Genomic DNA, 15,768 nt, shown 5'->3' on the forward strand with positions numbered 1-15,768 from the left:
CTGATAAGCACATCACAGTGTGTGTAGTAATCACACAGGACAGTTATGACCACTCTTTGAGTTGAAACTTGGTATTTGACTGAACAGAGACACAAAGCTTGTAAATACATTACAGCTTACAGTTTTTATTACCATAGAGTCTAGACCTAATTGAGATTGGAATTCAAATATTCACAGGTACTATTCAGTTAATATTCTAGATAATATTTGACAAATATACCTGCCCAAGAAAACATACAATCTAAAAAGGATAGAAGGAAATCTGGAAGAAAGGTGGTGTTTTTTCCATTTTACAGGTTTGGAAACTAAAACACAAAATGGTTTCAAGCTTAACCCAGAATATAATGATTTCTATGGGCTTTGGCTAGACTCTTGGATTATAAGAACATTGTTTCCAAATGTCACCTCAGTATCTGCCAGACTGTACACAGTAGAGCGCACGGGGTTTTGGCAAGATGGTGCAATAATGCAGGCTGCTCTGTGGAACATGTGACACAGGCAGCAGAGCCATTGCTGATCATCACCACAAAAGTCTGTAAGGACATAGTGGAGGCCTCTCTAAATCTGGGTGTTTCTGGAGGCTTCCCTTAGTTTACCACCAGTGTGTCTCTATGACTCCCCAAGGGCAATCAAAATTTAAGACTAAGATCATGAGGGAAATTGGCTTTAAGGACACTATCGCAGGCATTTCTTTATCCACACACGATGTAACTCAATGTTATATAAGCATTTGAATTTAGACCTAAGCTTCTCATAATTCAGAAATAACCTGTTCCTCTAGTTTGAGTCCTTAAGAAATTAAACAGTTCACTTCATCCAAACACATGCAAGTTTGGATGCTTCTCTAGGTCTCTGGAGTCTCCAGAAGTAGGGCAAGAAATCTCATAAAAATGTGCGTGACTTCAAGGAAAGTTCCATGTGGGGTGTGGCTGCAGAATCAGACCTGATGAAGTGTTCCTTTTGCTCAGACTTCATTTTCCAGAAACCCCTCGGCTGGCCTGATTCTGTGCACACAATCCTGGGTACCTGTGTCTGAGCTAAACAGACATTCCCTCAACACTCCAAACTGGGGTGTATTACACTTCATGGAACACTGAGAGAAATTTTCATTCCAATGATTTAAGAAGACTACAATTAATGAACTAAATCCATGACACTGCCAAATGAAACTAAATGAAACTAAAGAATTCAAGGTTTTCTGTACATTCCATTCTACAACTTTGTCAGAGTCAGCTCACACTTTTTGCAAACACAATGGATTCATGATTGCTAGATTTAGTTTTGTACTATATTGTTTGATTTTAATCACTATTTGGAAAATAAAAATGAGTTCTGATATATATTATAATTTATATTCTCATTTAGTCCACACTGTATTTCATAATGTATTCTTTAAAATTTTACATTGAAATGGTTCTTTATTAATATTGCATTTTCCATTGTGTTTACACATACAAAATCACAGCATTGTTGTTGTAAGATTTCTGATAAGTGTGGAACAAGGCACTCGCAAAACTGTGTTCACTGCTTTCAATTTTCAGCAGGGCACATTAGGCCAACATTTTAAAGCTACAAAAGAAATATACTCTTACAATCTCAGATGAATACAGTGTCTTTGCTTGAGATTTTAACAACTAATATCTAGCCACAGGTCACTTGAAAAATCAAAGTTCAACCCATTTACAATGTGCCTTACAAAATAGTCCTTTAGTGCTGCAGGTTCTGCAGACTTTATGTGGCCGGTTAAAAACTCCACAATAGGTCAAAAATAATAAAGTGTAATATTTTTAATATTTCAATGTTCTATATGTTTGTTTCCCTATTGCATCCGATGTCCTTGAATTTAAACAACAAATTTTGTAATCCTGCAGCCTTTGACAGCTGCAGTTGCTCTGCTGCTTAGTTCTTTTTAAAAATGTCTATTATCATCTTTCTTCTTTAGTATTTTTTGAAGTTTCCAACACTGCAAATTACCCACCTTTATAAAGTAATGTGCAGATATGAGCAGATATTTAGGACTCAGATCAGGATGCACAATTATTATGGTATTTAAAATTATTATTTTGATACTCTATCCTTGACAATATACCTCATATTAACAAGACATGTTCATCCTCAAAAAGATATCTCCAGTAGAGAATGTACCATATCCATATAAGAACATAATGACATATAGTGACTGTATGCAATTGCAGTATGAAAAACATGCTAACATTGCTTAAAGCTTGCCAGCTTCTTTTCATCATTTTTACTGCCTCATTTAGGAAAATATTAAAAAATTGAACAATGCAAAGATATTTTTTAAACTGAAACTTCCCCTAATATGAACAGACAGTACTATATGATGCATAGCTTACTGAAAAAATTCAGGTGAATTTCCATAAACTTTAAGTCAGACATTCAACCAAAATATGTAAAAATCGTTTCAAACAATTCTGAGGCCATCAGTTCTTCCTTAACATGGCATACCAACCTGCCTCATTCTTTTCAGATTAGGCCCTTCTTCTGTCTGGGCCCTGAAGCTTGTATTATGCATAAAAGTGTATAAATCACATCTATTTGCATATTACACAAATACTCATTCTATTTCCTCTGAAAGTCTACTCCACATGTTCAGTACTTTTATATTGACTTTTAATATAGATTTGTTCAACTGCAGACTTTTTAGTCATCTGCTTATCTTGCCCAATTTATTCTAGTGTATTTACTAATTTATTTTACACATAGACACTCTTATCAACATACACTCAACTCTTTGCCACTGTCCTCTGGCAGCGTAAGCTCCAGCCTCCTGCCAGTGAAGCCTGCCAAGCTCTATACAGCTCACACTCCCCGTGCAGTCATATAGAGAGGGTTTACGCTTTTCCATGCTGCCACCATTTTCTGTGGTTTCCATGCAGCAGGGAAGTACTGGGTGCAAGTACTCACTGCCTGCCCTGTGATAAAAGTCTATGTTCGGCAGATACAGTCTAGTTTTTTTCTACAAAGTATAGTCACAGATTTGAGGACTGAAGATAAAAGTAAGCCCATGAGAAGTTTTAGATGTTATGAGCTTTGGACAAAGATGAGATGACTCTGATCTGCCTGACAATTTGTTTTATATCATCTTTCTGTAGTAAGCACTTTGTTTTGGTGGGTTGAAGTACCTCCTTTCCTACTAGCACTCGAGTTAAGACCTCCTGATGTAAACCTAGTCTGCTCTCAGTTTGTTCTTGTTAATCAGGAATTCTTGGAACAATACAAACTCATTTGTATTTTTAGCACACAGTATGTCTTTTCCATCTGCAAGACACTTATTTAAGCTACTTCCCTTTCCTACTGGCTAAACTATTTTATTATTCTCCGTTGATTAGATGGATTTGTTATCATATTCTTATTAGAGTATGAAATGATATCAAGACTTCTGCCTTCATAAAACAGGCTAAAGAAACAGGATATCAGAAATAAAATTAAAACTTGAATTAGTATCTTTTACACTTTTTAGCATTTGTTATCACTGGAACAAAACATATGACTCTGAACAATTGAGCAGTTTAAGAAACTATTCCTCATAAATGAAGGCCCTCCATTCCCAATGTACACAGCAGATGCTGAGCACAGTACAGTGCTAGAGCGGGGTGTAATTTTGAACTCTGTCATGGCCACCTCCCTCCAAGAAGAGTACGAGACATCACGTCAGGAGAAAGGAGAAGAAAAAGGGAAGAGCCAGGCAGCAGAGGTGCAGTGTACCCTGGAGGGTAAGCTGGTCATAACAACTCAGCTAATCAACAGTCTAACCTACCTCCTGCTAAGCCGACAGTGCGTTTCAGTTGATAATGCAACTTCTCAGCACCACTGTGTTTCAGTACAAGTTGTACTTGGCAGCCTGCCACGGTGCTGAGTGATCCTTCTCCTGCGGGATTCCAGAGCTTCCACAAACACAACAGGTCACTTTCCACTAATGGACATAAAAGAAAGAGATTGAAAATGTCAGTGTTGACATTGGCTGCCTGCTGAAATCAGTATGCAGAACCAAGCTCTGCTTACAATGCCCAAGTTAAAGGGAAATCACGTAACTCCCTCTTTCCCCACTCGACTTCACCTCTCCCACATACAGACACGCTACCAACGCTGAACAGCTGGCTGGAGTCTGAAAAGAATGGCTGCAAAGTAATGAGTTTGAATCATTTTTAATGAGCACACATCTAGCTTTAGGATGGTAATGGTTGAATACCAAATGCTATATTGCCCAGCTGCCAGGGTTAACCTAACTCTGCCTGCGGTACTGGAAAGAACACAAGTATCTAGCAATGCACACTTCAGGTGTTTCTCTTGGCCTGCTTGTCAGTGATAACACCTTTTGTAACATTTTGTACACTTGAAGGATTTCTTTTTTCTGTAAAATATTCAATAAATGTAAAGTAGTATTTTGGCTGTAAATTAGTACTGCATGGATTGTCTCGTAAATTCTTGTACAGTAGGAAGTGCCTTAATCTTAACCATTTGGCTTAGTAATGCACTTAAGGCTGCTTAAGCAAATGTTGGAGAAATGCTTTTTTTCTTTTAAGATCAGATTAATTTCAATGTTGCTTTCAGACGACACAAGCAAGACCAATACTTGAAGTCTGAATATTAAGTATGAATGAATAGAATGGCATAAAAATAAATTGATGACCTGCAAAAATTATCTAGTTTTTAATGTTAGAAAATGTGATCACAAAGCTTGAAAATGGAAGATGAAAATTGTTAAAATGCTTTGGAAAGTAATCCATCACTGTTACTATTGATATGCCACATACTACACTTCAGAAGAGGGTATGTCAAAATACACAGGGGACTATTGATTTAGCTCTGGCAGGCTTACAGCTGTCTAGATTCCTCTCCCAAAGATGTGCTGTGTTCACACCAAGGAGAGTAAATTCTTTAAAAAAAATCAGGAGAACTAGATCAATTCACACAATTACAGGTATAACCCACAGTATCCAGGAAAGAATAAAAATTTAAATCAGGATGGTTTTGCTACCTAAACAGGCTCTTGAAACAGCAAAAGCCTCAGTAGGCCATTCAGTAAAGAATATCACTAAATGAATGCCAATAATATTTTAATCATGCACCATCTTCTATATCCCACTATTTTTATATTAATGAGTAAATGAACTGTGAAAAGATGTTGGAAAACACAGGAGGGAGAACATGCACTGGTTAGCCAGCCAGCTTTTTGGATTTTTTAAAAATTTCATTTATGTCATGCTTCTGTAGCCTCGTTGTATGGCACCAGCATAAGCTGGTTTGCCACTTACTGCTTATACTGTTTATTTGTACTCACTTGTGTTAGTTCTGGAGTTGGCTGTTTACCAATTTCCCTATCTCCATGGATTATCTCCTCCATTTTCATACATTTTCTGAAGCCCTAAGGCAACTGAATATTAAAATAAAACTAGAGTCTTTCTTGAATCCTTGAAGTAAATTTAAGAATTTAGTAAGTCAAAATTTCTCCTATTGTGGAAGTGGTACTCCAAATCAATGTGTAATCACTATCATTTTTATTTTGGAAAGAGTAATAGAAACATCTATCAGCTATTTTTAACGGAATGTGGGTCTTAAAAATCTTACAGCTTTCTTTTGATCTCAAATATTGTTTAATAAAGGTATTATTAATTTGTATTCTTTTGATATTATACTATATACTTACTATTCATTGAGACTCTTACAATAGTAGTACAAATAAAGAATATCCATTCTCCTGTGCTTGTGATTCTTCATCCTGTTTCTGTGAAAAAGTGGTCTAGTACACTGATTCAATCCACAACTACAAATTACATTCATGTTTATGTATGTTCTTAAATCACAGTTATAGTAAGGCTAAAATTTGACTCTCAGTTGCTTTTCTGTTACTGAATTTTTGAATCTCTTATGATGGCCTGCCTAATGTGTTTCATAAACATGAAACATTACAAATGAAGAAAAAAAAAGGATTAACTGAAGTGTTCTTTTCTTATTCTTTAATTACTATTACTGCAACAGCTTGAGCCAATTTTCCTCTGTGGATTGAAGGATCAGAAGTTTGAATAGTACTTCTTTTCCAAATTCTAGTGTAATTCCCCCCAGTCTGAGAAACCGGTATCTTAGGCCTTGTCTTTCACAAGTTTGTGAAACCTACTCAAAAAATGGAATAATCAGGTGCTAGACTGCACTGAGCTACATACTCTTACAGCTACAAAACCAACTGAAAACTGATTGTTGATTCTTCCTCTACCCTTTAACCACTTATTCACCCAAGTGAAGATCTTCCTTCTTAACCTCTGAGAGTTTAACTTCTATGGGAGCCTTTGACACATGTGATTTTTTAATTGGCTTTTACAAATAAAAGTAGACTTATCGACTGCTTTTTTCTCATTCACCTGCTCAGTGACTTCTTTAAAGATTCCAATAGATTTGCGACAAAAGTTGAGTTGACTTTTCCTGAATATATAATTATTACTGTGTGAACTTACTCCACTCTTAAGTAGTTCCTATTAATTTGATGGGTACAGTTTTCAGCACAGTAGGATTATTATTCTAAGAGAGAGAAACATCATGCATACTTTCTCTTTCATATCACGAAGACAGATTTCCAAGACAGACTTTCATTTAGCCATAACTATTGCACATCTGTTAGCAGCTGGGATCTTGCATAAGTCAGTATATTGCACTTGAATGTTAGGTGGCTGACTAGAGAACTTCCAAAATGCCGTATTAGTTTACAAAAAGCAATTCTACTGACTGAAGACAGAGTGCAGGAAGTCATTCAGGGTAAGAGAATTCAACAAAAAAATCTTAGAAAAACCTTACCATGAGCATGCATAAATTAATTAGAATATTTTCTGTATGTTTTATTATCCTATTTTGCTCAGTTACAAGGCACGTAGTTTAATAAAATCAGAGTGGCATCAAAAGGATAGGGTATCTCTGACCTGCAGACTGAAATATATCATGGAAATACTCAAACCTATCTTATAGAGTTAGTTCAGGTGCCAAAAGCAGTCTAGCTGGGGTGTCAGGGAATTCAGTTAGGCAATTTACCAAATAGAACCCTACCCCTTGTTTAAGATGACTCAAATCATCCATTATAACAATAACTCAGGAATGCTGGGCAGTTTACAATGGAACTATCATGGTTTTTTATCTAATAACAACATATTAATACTTAATTAAGATCTTTTGAAACCAAAGATTTGCCCACAGTACAATGTAGGGCACTCCAGAAATACCTGCCACTACCTATGCTATACCTGAACTGGAGGTTATAGGGAATGTTTACACAGCACAATGTGGGGCAAAGTAGCTGTCCAGCTGTTTTGCAAAGGCTGTTGACCTAGTAAGTCTGAGCAGAGTGCTCTGTGAATGTAGCTATAGTGCTTTCAGGACCTGAGCTATCTCTGCATTGCATAGCACCATGTAAACATCCTTGAGACCCTCTGTTTACTCGTAGATCAGGGATGGCAAGCGTAACAGCCATGTTAACATCTCAGATCACCTTTCTCATATACCCTAATGTCCTTCAGAGGAAATATTTCTGTAGGCAAGAAGGCAGACCAAGCCTTTAAAACCACCCAGTATTAGGCTTCTCCACTGAGGCTACCAACTGCTTTTTTAAGAAAAGCCAAGCTGTGATGTGTACTAGCTGAGGGGCAGCCTAATATTATGGCTAAACTTATTTACTGTCAGCTTGTGCCAAAAAATGTGTGTGTCCCTGTCCATCAGCTCCTGCCCACATTTCAAATCTCTTTTGTGTCATGGAATAGCCTAAAAATTTTGACATCCTATCTCCAAATTCCTGCTGTTTGTGTCTTACAACTCCAGTATTTACAAAGTAGAAGGTCTTGCTCAAGCTCTATAACAACAGAGAATCTTCTGGCCATCAAGTCTGTGAAATGGAAGGCTGGCATTGCTTGACAAATATGTATTTATTTTTTTGACCAGGTATCACAGTGGCTTCTTTTGTGAAAAAATGCTGCTTCTAATTATGCACTGAAAAAATGCTTTTCTAATTATGCACTCTCAGTCCTCTGTTCCTGATTCCCTTCCTGTAACACATCTTTCCAAGGTTAATATCACACCATGATTATATGTAGAGAATTGCATAGGGAAAAGTTGAGAGTATAAACAGGAGACAAAATGCATATTCAGCAAAACAGTATTTTAAAATAAGCTTTGTTTCTTCATTTTTAGAGTGATCTTGTGCTTTTTTTTGTTCACAGTTTATTATTTGTAGAAAAAGGATTTGCTTACTGGGCAGAATCATCAGTAGTAGCTCAAAGCAAAAATTACTCTTAAGTTGGGAAAGATAACTGAACAAAGCATTACACCTTGTCAAAAGCCTGCAAGATGAACATAAAATTTTAAAAAATTACACTATGAACTGAGATTATGGAGTTGGTGGTATTCAAATCTAGATAAAGAACTGAATACAAGGTATGTTTTTCCCATAAACCATATTTCTAGATTAAAAGTAAAAGGAAGCACAGACCCGTTGCGTCATCTAGCCTTGGAGTGCACTGCACTTTTGTGTTGTAGCAACTAGTGATGAGGCATTGAGCAATCTGATTGTTACTTTAGCTGTGGTAGGACATTAACAGACAAACAATAGGTTCTTAGTGCTTCTGTTCCTTAAATCCCAGCCTGCACTTGTAAGATGATCTTGGTTTTTTCCATCTTCTCACGTCTAACTCACAGAATCTGTTATCCTTGATTCGGTAGTATGTCTTTATTGAAAAAAGGCAAATGGCATTTCTGTCACCTAAGAATCTAAATCAGACCTGCACTTAAATTTTTGTCAACTTTCATTTCTGTGTTCTATTCAACAACAACAAAAACTCCTACAGAGCTCTGTCTTAAGAGAAACTGAAAAATCTTCTGTTGGGTCTTGCAGTCTGGTTTCAGTAACAAATAAAAATACAGTGCCTTCCTCTAGGGAAGTATTGATATGAATCACCCTATTTAAGAAAAGGTGTATTAGAAGAGAATGAATCATTGTTTGCTCTATGCAGTACTCGAGCACATTGTAGGTACAAGTATTATTCATCCAGATGTGTAGTAACACCACTAAAACACTCTTCTTAAGTATTTTAGCCATAGACACATTCCCCTTCTGGAAGTTATAAATAACAACCTTACTTTGTGAACAGATACTCCATTCTGTACACACCGATAGAAACATAATCACTGTAAGCAAAACAGTCAATCTAGTATTATCAGGTGCATGTATATTTTTTCTCCTGGTAGGCTGCCAACACAGACTGAAAGCACTCAATCACATTTGATCCTGGAAACTAAATGTTACTAACCCTGGTTAACATTTAGATGGGAGATCATGAAATACAGAATCACAGCTGATGTAGAACAAAGAATTCAATAAATGTTAGGCCTCATAATATCAAAAGATTGATGTTATTTAGTCCTACTGTTGCTGCTTAATTGTCATGGAAGTAAAAGAAAACAAGAATGATTAATTCCTATGCTCTAGAAATGTAATAATTTCACAGATAAATGTTATTTTCCATTTCTAGAAAAGACAGGCAAGAAAATAAAAATTATCAGGATCACTTCTTTCTTCCTTTGTGATTTCAATTCATGATGAATAAATCTATAAACTATTTTAGTTTTCAAAACTGAAAATAGTGTTAACAGCTTAGTTACAAGCAAAGATATACCTTCAGCAAAGAAAAAATGAAAAAGTATTTCAAGAAACATATGTAACATTTTCTTAATTGAAACCAGTGCTATTTACAGTTAATTACAAAAAGTAGTCTATTAAAATACAACTAAACCCAACTGCAATGGAATATAGCCTAAAGGTTTTAATTGTAAACACTGTTTGCCTCTGTAATAGGATAAGTGACATCTTTAAAGTTACTAACTTGTATGAAAAGGGAAATAATCATTACTTGCCAAAAGGATGAAAGAGGGACAATAGTGTATTATTGTAATTAGGAACTTGTATCCTCTTTCTGCAGAAACAAAAGCCCAGTTTTTCCCTTACAGCAGATATGGATATTTTGTATTTTATCAATTATAAACAGCCCAGTATATAAAATTTTTAATTCCAGTGATTGAATGCAAGATACAGCATTTAAAATACCAATCTTTTCTATCAACTGACAATAAATTACTTATTTGGTTCACTATTAGGCAAATAGTGCTTTGATACAGCTGATGGACTGTTGGAAAAGTAATTGGTAATAAAATGCATTTAAAGATTTTGGAGGGACTGATCCTATCAGCCTGTCTGAGCTGAGCAGAGGATCTTTGTGAATTAAGTTCATTTCGTAAGGTGTAAATGCCATGTTCTCTCTATGTCCACAGTAGGTGAGATGGGATCTTCCCTAACAGGACATGTTAAGTTTGTCCATATTTGCATAGTATCTAAAAGGAAACTAGAAAATAGGATTCTTTACCTGTTTGGTTTAATTATTTATATTGATCTTAGTTTAGTTACAGTTTATTTTGTATTGATTTTAGTTGATCTTTTAACTATTCATATTTATTTTGTATAGAAGATTAGAAAACCATTCAGTTGCAGCTTTGCCTGAATAAAAACTGTCCAGAAAGCTTACAATGGCATTCTTACATATTAATATATTTTCTCAATTCAGAACTTTTTTCCAGTATTTTATAGAACTATTTTTGTCTAGGACTATATGCATCACTAACACTAGACTGTGTACTATGGACCTTTAACTAGCAAATGACTGGGCAGGCTTTGCCCCTAAAAGGACTAGATTAACTGCAACAAAAAAATTATCCATTTGCCTTTTGCTCTAATCCACTGTCGTCGTGAGCATTGTAGGTCTGTGTTTGTAAGACATTATTACCAACATATATATAGCTCGAGTCACACATGACTTGTGAACAGTTTGTGTGGTCCCATATCAAGCCTACATCACTGGATTGGCAACAAAAATGTAGGTATTTCAAATACTCTGTTAAAGGGACTTCTAGACTGCCTTGGGAGTGAGCTGCATACTTACTCAGCTCTGTCCAACTGTGAAGCAATATAACCTGTAATAGCTGTTGTTATTTCCCTTCTCTGGAGCATCTTTCTTATGTTTTTTTCTCTATGTTATACAGCTAGCGGAAACAGGCCACATGGAGATACATATATTATTAACAAGAGCTGCCTTGGTGTAAATGTCTGATTTTTAGTTAATAAAAGTAGGCTTTTTTAAAAGAAATTGCGCTTCTAGATGTAATTGTTCTTGCAAATTCTGAAATATTTTACAAAGTTACAAAAAGCAGTCAACTTCTGGAGCGCACTACTGTTGTTCCGTGACTACAGCTGGCTGCATTCCAGCCCAGTATATTGACTCATGAACTCAGTGCCCCTCTGTTATTCTTATAAAACCTTATTCTTGTGTGTGAGTCAAAAGCTTAGGATTCTCTCAAACAATACATTTCTAGAGTCTCATTCTTGGTTGTCAGCTAATCATCTGTGAACTCCCTGCAAATATTTAAAAAACAAGGCAGAACAGTTGTGTTGACTCAACAGTGCACTATACCACCTTTCAGTCAGGTAACATACACAAGAGGAGTCTCTCTCATTAAAGACACTGCCAAAGACCCAAATTCTTGCCCTTTCTGGCAATCCAGAAGAATAGCTCTATTAGATGCTTTAAAATTTAGAGAAATGTATTAAATCTTTGGCACTCTTACTTGCTTCTGCTTGTACAGGCAGGCTCTAGCACCCTTTATGCCCTTCAAATGAAATCCTAAACACATGGGAACACAGAGGAATGAAGGCCACTTACCAAAAACTCTACTGTCTTTCCTTTTAATAATTCTAAATATCTAAGTCCTCTTAAAAATGTTACTTTCACTAATTTAATCTTAATATTTTTCATGCACTGATTGTTACATATGCATAAACATTTTTGTACAGACAGATCATAACCAATTATTTTAGCATTCTATAGATTCAACAGCAAGCCCAAAAATTTATCAACAGCTCTGGAAAGTTCACCAATTTTCTGCATGAGAATTTAGACAAACAAATTCAAACTGTATATAAACATCCATGGGTGTAAAAACTTTTAGAAGATGCTTGTGAAAAACATGGTTCTTATCAGAGGTTCGACAGGGTGGGCTTTCCCTACCGTATTTGGAATCAAAAAGTTACAGTCTTTGTCACCCGTTCTTCAGTTTTGAGCAAATTTATATCTGAGTTTTAGCAAAGCAACTTCAGACATCACCAGCTTTCAATTATTAGATATCCTAACCAGTTGTGGCTTGTCAAACAATATTCAGAAATATTTCCTGTAACATTAATCAGGAAATAATTTCACAAATATGACCCTAGGAAAAGCATGCAGTATCATATTTGCATGAAGGCACCAAAGTTCAGAGATAGAGCAGGTGACAAACTGAAAGAAACACCAAATTTCAAGATCTAAAAATTGTAATTTAGTATAAATAGAAATTGTAAAACCTTTCCTATCTTTATCAGGTGGTCTTACTTCTTGTGAAGCTGCTCTAGATCTATTATGCAGCTAAGAACAGAATTAGTCTCAGAGAAAGGGGAATCAAGTACACTCATATTCCCTGACATACTATACGTAATTTTTTTGCAATGAAAGCACAACTTTGCCTCCTTTTTTGCTCTTAAAACTGTAAGACAGAATTCTCTTTCCATGGCTTGCAGAAGGAAAATTAACTAACATGCACAAGCACATGACTCCACCCTAGCCTCCCATTTTAGGCTGCACCCACGCCCAAAATAGCAGTGCTTGTGCCACTCAGTGTCAGTCACAGCAGCAGCTCTAGTGGATATATTTTTGATATATTTTTATATGACTGTAGACACAAGAGGGAGAGTATTTTATTAACTGTGTGAATAGTAAAAATATGAATTTTAATTTACAATTGGATACAAAAGTCAAGCATGTTTACCTAAGAAATGTAATATTTCCTTAAAGAAGTCTGAGAATGAATACAATTAAACACGTATTTTATCTTTGCCCATGCAAATGTGAGCAGCCTTCAGCAATCTTCTTTGTTATCTGTACTTATTCATTACTCCAACACATAATTATTTTAAAAATATCACAATGACATGATGTTGTTGCAGAATATTATCTGGTATTCATTTGAAAACTAATCTCTGTCAGTTCTCCCATGAAACAGAAGAAATAAGATTTTCTACGAATAAACCCCACCCAGTTAAAGTAACTTCCTTCACTCCAAAAATTTGGAAATTAATCAAAACCTCTCTAAAAATACTGTTTTTCTTTTTCCACATAAGTAAGCAGAGGCAAAGATAGTTTAAGTTACTTAAGTGTGAATATAATCCAACAACCCATTATAAACATATTACACTATCTTTCCAGAAAGCACCCAAGGAGTCAGGAAATGATACCTGATTGCAGATATATTTGTCATACTATTCCCAAAAGATATTATGAAACACTGTTCTGTTTTTTAAATCTTCAGATTTAAGATCAATAATAATGTTAATTAACTTCATTAATGACATTGAAATCTTATTGCCACATACAAACTAGTCTGCAGACCTTTTAACTATACATTATAGCTTCTTTTGGCTCTTCTGTTAAGAAGTGTAACACCGGTTCATAAACATGTGGTTAATTTCCAGAGACAGTGGCTTTGCTGGACCACAGACATTCTGAGACTTGTATGGTTAAAAGATGAAATTCCTCTGAGGTGAGTGCTTTTTAGACCTAGAAACACTGGGATGTCAGAATGTCTCTTGGATCCAATAATAAGGCATTTGCTCCAGCAGTGACTGAGAAAGTGTTTTCATTATCCCTCCAACAACTACAATGGCGTAACAGTGTAGCAACCCCAGAAATGGTTAATTACACACTATATTGCATGTGCAGTCTTTTGAGTTACTCACATCAACAGGAAATACAGCAGATAATACAGCAAACACTGTGTAGAGGATGTAAACAGTATTATCTTTAAAGAAATATTAATGTCCTCTTTTTTCAGGAATCTGCCTTGATTCCCTATGAAGGGAATGATCGTTCACGATAAAGAAATGTGATGAAACAGCAGAGGATATGTTTCTCAACCAAGTAGGAACAGGAGTTTTCTGGATCAAGATAAGGGGTTTTGACTTCATCAAAAGGAGCAAAACAAACAGGAATAGAGGAAAAGATTTTATATTGAAAATTTCCATGCAATTTTTATTTTCCAAAGTTTCAGAAATTTACCTTCCCTTTTCTCTTCAACAATCTCAATGTTACTTGAAGATATTTATGTCCCAAATTTGTCTCCGTCTTTTTTTGTATTAAAGATAAGGTTGATAGCTACATCAGTGACAGAGCTAACCATCCACAGAAATTAAATCCTCTGGATTTCAAAGAAGCTTTGGAAAACTAAGAAGAATCAAATTCAATCTAATAAAACCAAGAATAATTTCCAGACTACAATGTGGTTCTGAAAATGTGTATCAACAAGGGTGAATTTTACATCACATTCTAATTCTCAGACTCAGACCCAATTTTACTTCAGAAAGAATGCAATTTTAAAAGTGCAATGACTGTACTCTCCATGAAAAGGTATGTCTTTCTTGTACTAACTAATGTACTAACAGACTTCAAACAATTTTTGGATTGATTCTCTTCAAATGCCACAAAATTTTTTTTAGCCCTGCTATTAATAGACTTTGTCCTTTTATCTTTATCTTCCCATCTCAGTTTTCTGAAATTCCTAATTTTCAGTTCATTTGAAGTGTTATTTCTGGGTTTTATATTTGTATTGTATATATGATGTGATGAACATTTACTTGATTTTTTTAATTATCCTTTCATCAATTTTCCTCTTCATTATTTTTACAAGTAAAAAATTTGGGTTCAACAAAGAAGACAGAGAAACTGTGATGATGACCATATCCTCCTACTGACTTATGCTGAAGACAAAAGAAAAGGTATTGAGCAGTTGATAGTAACTACTAAAGTATATTTATATTACTTTAATACTATATCCCATTGTCAAACTTTGAATGTTTTCTATTGTAGTCATGAGGATGCTAGTGTAAATTCAGACAAAAAGCTTTCCTAAATGTAATGCCACAGACAGTGGATCCAAATTTAAGCCAAACCACCAAATGAATCTGGGATCCAATTCTAACAGTAGAATGTTTCCTTAACACCATAGCAGCCATGACTTCAGTACTGACTCAGCTGTAATGATGAAACCTATTAAACCACTGACATCCTTTCTCGTAATACGATGAATTTTTCTTACACATCTCCCATTCAAGTACAGACGAGGACCAACTCTGCTTAGTTTCTGAGATATTACATGATCCTACCTCAAGCACAAAAGCATTTAAACTAACATGCTTATTAGCTTTCTTAATGTTAAAGTGATTAACATGTTACCTCTTGCTAATTTTGTGACTCAAAGAACAAGACATGCAGCATTGCTCATTTCTGGAGTTTTGTTAGATTTACTTTTTTCACTATTGCAGCAATTGCAACCTATATGAAATGAGACACCAAATGAGATACCATTTCTATAAGAATCTTTTTCAATACCTAAATATATATATCTTAATTACAGAGATGTAGTAGTATATGTGTAATAAACCAAATTATTACCTCAAGCCCTATAATATACTCAGTGCTAGTGCTGATTATCTAATGACTAAATCTATTAAATTAGATACCCATAATTTATGTTTGTAAGTTCTGTATTAAGTTTCTTTTCTGTTCTGGAATACTTGTTCCCTAGTGAAGATGCCTTGCATGTGGATAGTGGGCATTACTAAACAGACACACTGGCAGA

The 15,768-nt window shown here is 35.2% G+C and overlaps 1 long non-coding RNA gene across 3 annotated transcripts in view; it reads right to left on the bottom strand.

Moving 5' to 3' along the window:
- Positions 1–15,768, bottom strand: part of LOC141949070 (uncharacterized) — a 68,315-nt gene that overhangs the window by 37,460 nt on the left and 15,087 nt on the right. For all 3 annotated transcript variants that reach the window (XR_012630652.1, XR_012630653.1, XR_012630651.1), the window contains exon 3: positions 3,782–3,937. This is a non-coding gene — a long non-coding RNA (uncharacterized LOC141949070). The remainder of the gene's footprint in view (positions 1–3,781; positions 3,938–15,768) is intronic.

The sequence above is a fragment of the Strix uralensis genome, chromosome 13 (assembly GCF_047716275.1).
Source record: "Strix uralensis isolate ZFMK-TIS-50842 chromosome 13, bStrUra1, whole genome shotgun sequence".
NCBI lineage: Eukaryota > Metazoa > Chordata > Aves > Strigiformes > Strigidae > Strix > Strix uralensis.